Raw genomic sequence first — 5,000 nt, forward strand, 5'->3', positions numbered from 1 at the left:
GTTGTAACTTGTATTTCAGCCCGTTTTGCCTTACCAAGTGACCGATGCTGCCCTTAAACCACCGGACCTCAGATGCTAAAGCTTCAAAATTGGATTTGTGCAATTATCTTTTGCAACACAAAGTTGTTAGTGTCCAGCCGTTCCGACCCAACAAACTCAGACTAGGAGTGGAGACGTGGGGTTTGTTTACTCTGGTAAATTGTAAAAACTCTGAAAAGATTTTGGGTGCTGGCTGTAATTTAAAGGAGGTGGGGAGGGGGGGGGGGGTGGGGCTGTCGTGTTGCAGGTGGGGTGTATTTCACAAATCACTTCCAAAATAGCCTTGAGCAAACCTCATTCAACCCAGAAAAGTAAATAAATGGCTTTTCTAAACATTGGCCACCCAAAGCGCTTTACAATATTGCCTCACATTCACCATTCACGCACACATTCACACACATACGGCGGAGCCAACCACGCAAGGCGACAGCCAGCTCGTCGGGAGCAGTTAGGGTTAGGCGCCTTGCTCAAGGACACCTCGACACTCTAGCTAGGAGGCGCCGGGGATCGAACCAACAACCTTTAGGTTACCAGCCGACCCGCTCTACCTCCTGATCTACTGCCGCCCAGAATACCAGAATATACACCTCTCCAAGACCGTGTGTGTCTGTACCACTCAAACCTGGATTTAACTTGCATTCCCAATCGATGCAGAGGGAGGCTGTGTGTGTTACAGGCACAGGAAGAGAGGTCTTGAGCACGTCAACTCGATGGCCGCTCCATTATCATTCGTGTCCAGGGCCCCACAAAAGGCCCAAGGCCGCCTTAACACACCATTAAATTGAAGCACCTTCGTCTGTATTCGTCAGGTTTAAGCCTCATGTTTGGCCGTAGCATCGGGCAGCCTACTGGATTTTCTCTCCATCCTCTTGGGGACGGACTCAATCTATCTCCTCCGCTGTGGCCTCGCGTCCCCTTCCCGTTGAGTCACTTGTTTGTCTTTAATCAGCAAGAGGGGACTCTGTCGGGCGCCGGTGTCTCTTATCAGCGTCTTAACCTATCGCTTTGATTAGTCTAACTCCTCTGGTGCCTTAATCCCCTCCTGGCAGCCCCCACGTCCCACCCAGGGGAGTTCAGTCAGGAAGGAAGCCAAGGCTTTGATCGAAGACCATCCCGTTCTCTTCTTGTTTCTTTATTTTCATCTGCAAAAGTGAGTTGACTTATTCAGCGGCGTGAGCCTGGAGCAGTTCACTTGAATGCGTTTGAGGAGAGATTCCTTGACACCATTGGACCTTCTTATTAGCAGAATTGTTTTTCTAATTTAGGAGGTAGAGGCGGTGAAGTGAAACTCCAGGCAAAAGACATCCATCAATATCTTATTAGACCGTCAGGGGTTGGTAGAAAAGACCCAATTTGGCCGAGGCTCTCTCTCTTTTTATGAGATGCTTCTTATGGCCTGCTCCATTGGCATCATCCAGCATCATAATGATATGTTGATGTATTCAAATCATAAATAGTGGTCTGAAGTGTGGCACACTCTCTGTGACCTGATAACATCTGATTAATATCAATAGAGTGTGCTGCTGCGTGATTGAAGAGACTGATGCCTGCTGAGCTCATCAGGATACGCACTCGGTGGCGGTGGCAGTGGTAGTAGTAGTAGTAGAAGTAGTAGTAGGAGCAGTATTATTAGTAGTGGTGGTACATTAGTAGTAGTAGTTGTAGTAGTATTATAGTAGTTATAGTAGTAGTAGGAATAGTAGTAGGAATAGTAGATGTAGTAGTTGTAGTAAGAGGAGCCCTAGTTGTTGTAGGCCAAGTAATGGTAGTAATAGTAGTAGTAGTACTAGTAGTATTGGTAGTAATAGTAGTAGGCTTACTAGTGGCCATAGTAGAAGCAGGAGTAGTAGGAGGTAGTTTATGCAACATCTCATCGATGGATGATTTTTTAAGACATGTTGATAGATCTTAGATATAACATAAGGAGTATGTTCTGTACATATTGTCATAATGTAATGTTTTTCCGAAGGTTGCGCTACGTTATTGTGTTGTTTAAGAGGCAAACATAGTTACACCGCATGTAGCTTCGTTCAATCTTTAAACGTTCACCGCCACGCCAAGAGGGTGGCCGAGCTGTCTGCCGCCATCCCAGGGATCAGGGACCACACAGACATAAGGGGACCTCTTTGTAATTAACTCCGCCAGACAGATGAACGCAGATAGACTGAGTGTTAATTCATGCAATACAGCCGAGCGGAACTAAACGGAAATTGTCCTGCACAATTCTCTGGCAGAGAGTGAACGCTCTTAAATGATGCTGCCCCTTAACACACACACACATACACACACACACACACACACACACACACACACACACACACACACACACACACACACACACACACATAACCCCCAGTGACATCGCTTGAGCCCAGGCGCTGAGTCACACCTGTGTATATGTGTGTGTGTGTGTGTGTGTGTGTGTGTGTTTGTGTGTGTGTGTGTGTGTGTGCGTGTGTCTTTGTGTGTGTGTGTGTATGTGTGCCGTGCGTGTGTGCGAGCGTGCGTGCGTGCGTGTGTGTGTGTGTTTGTGTGCGTGCGCAGAGCTCTAGACAAGTGGCAAATTTCTATCCCCACTTCAAGGAGCAACCAGACATTAACACCTGACAGCTTCAAATTGTTCACGTCTGTCCACGAATACTAATCCACCGCCTTTCCGGGGCGCTATAAGTGTCACGTGAGTGTTGTGTTGCCCCAGCCCGGTATTGTCAGTGTTGTCCTGCGTTGATTTGTACAAGTGTTCTCATGCTTTCTATTTCATCTGAGCCAAATCTAGGCTGGCAACGTGTGGATTTAGGGCTATTAGTTGGCCTCCTGCCAGTCATCCACCTGCTCTTTGTCGGGCAGGATCTTCACAAAGGGGACATAGACACTGTGCATTGCATGTGTGCAGCTTGCTCGTGTGCATTCCTTGATTCAGCACACATTTGCTTGTGCCTTTAGGGATGGATGTGGGGATTATTTTATTGAAATTATAGTTGAAAAAACATATTATTACTGCTTGTTTACTGTCTATAACACTATGCGTTACAGTTTGCATGTGCTTTTTTAGATGTCACTAATGTTTAAACACAAAGTAAGCCCTGCACGCTGGCACCTTAAATGTCTGTTTGACTGGTGTTGTTTTTCAAGAAGAACTGCATCACACAGCAGATTAATAGAACAGGATTAATTTTCAATCCAGATGTGTCTTTTAAGGTTGGTCAGAATGTCTTGAGGGTGTTCCTTTCAGAGCGAAAGATCAAGGTCTGTAGCTACCATGTCTCAACCATTAGGAGTGAACCATGACTGATTGGGAAATGAAACCTGACGTTTTTATAATTAATAGAAGGTGCATTTATTTGCCTGTAGGCTATTTCGCGTGGTAATGGCATTTTGATTTGATACATTCTGCTTCCTACTGGCTACACAGAATTATTTATTCATCATTTAATCTCACTCTCTATAAACACATAAACTGAATTAACATAGTCTGTATTATAATGATTAAACAGACTTGCTATGTGTGTATTGGTGGAAACTATGGCAGACTTTTTTCTACTCCAACAACATTGCAGACCAATGTGTACAAGAGAACTCGTTCAGATTTAGACTGTGTATTGATTCGAGTTTCTGGGCCTTTCTGGCCTCCCTTGTGTTGATTTGTGAACTCTGTATTCTGCAGGGGAAAGCCAACATCAACATATCTCCTGCGCATGATCCTATTTTGATTAAGAATTTGCTTGGAGAGGGGCTTTTCACAGACCATTGTCAGTATGTCGTGAGAGAGAAAGGAAGAGCCGATCAATATGTTGTAGCACCTACAACATATTGATATGTTATATCTGCTACAGCATATTGACAGTAAAATAAGTTCCAATTTTAAAATAAATGTCAATGTTTGCAAAACACTACTGATTGGGAATGGCGTCATCCTTACAGATGAATAAAAGATTTAAAAATGTGAATGGCACCTACAACATATTGATATGTTGCAGCTGCGACAACATATTGACAGTAAAATAAGTTCCAATTTTAAAATAAATTTGCGAAAATGTTTGCGAAACACTATTGGTTGGGAATGGCGTCATCCTTACGGACGGATAAAAGATTTTAAAATCTCAATTACCCGCCCAAGTTAAGTGCACGGAAACAGTGCATTACTTTGTTGGTGTTGGCGTGAGCCACTTCGCCTACCACATCACAGTTACATCGATATTCAATAAATGAGGTCTCTACTGAATGATTTGGTGTGTTTCCCCGGAAGTTATGGGTCAAAGGGCATATTAACTCGTTGACCCGTGACCAAATGTAACGGACCGGAATAAAACATCGGATTTCTCTGGGTTAGAAACAAGTGAGTTGTGCACTTACGGTACGTACACAACTCAACAAATTATATACCATATTTTATGTTTACAGTGTTATGTTTGACATTTCGTTGAGACGTTCTCTTTTAATTACCTTTGAAAACGTTGCAATTTATAAATACCATCAATATGTGAGACTCCGGTATCGTGATCATTCCTCCTTATTGACTCCCATATCTCCCACCATCTGTGTCACACCACTAGCATTCATTTAATCACCGACTATTCAGGCAACAAACATTTAAGAGCTGAACATCTAATTCAAGCATGCGAAGTTTTTTTCCACAGAGCTTTTTTTCCACAGTCCACAAAGCAAACAAAGCAGTCTGATTAAATGTACCAATGGGTGAAAAGCACGGCACCAACAACTTGAAAAACGCAGTTTATAACCGCTCGACGCTCGGTCTCCTATATCGCTGCTCTTTACGCACGCCTGGTCCGCGCGTCAGGTGGCTCCCCAGACGCACTTTGATTCAAACCGACAAAGCACAACACATGATTACCTCAGAACGGCCTGGGTGTCACAATACATTTTGTTCCGACTTAGACGCGACTCCTCTAAACGTAGGTACGTTCGCTCTCTAATCACCCGGCGCTCCGGTGGCGAGTCTG

General features: G+C 44.2%; 1 protein-coding gene across 1 annotated transcript in view; it reads left to right on the forward strand.

Moving 5' to 3' along the window:
• The first annotated feature begins 4,335 nt into the window (after positions 1 to 4,335).
• rxfp3.2b (relaxin family peptide receptor 3.2b) overlaps positions 4,336 to 5,000 on the forward strand; it is a 2,181-nt gene continuing 1,516 nt past the window's right edge. The window contains exon 1 of the mRNA XM_056604713.1: positions 4,336 to 4,393. The gene's annotated coding sequence lies outside the window, so the exon portion shown is untranslated. The remainder of the gene's footprint in view (positions 4,394 to 5,000) is intronic.

The sequence above is a fragment of the Gadus chalcogrammus genome, chromosome 12 (assembly GCF_026213295.1).
Source record: "Gadus chalcogrammus isolate NIFS_2021 chromosome 12, NIFS_Gcha_1.0, whole genome shotgun sequence".
NCBI classification, from domain to species: Eukaryota; Metazoa; Chordata; class Actinopteri; order Gadiformes; family Gadidae; genus Gadus; species Gadus chalcogrammus.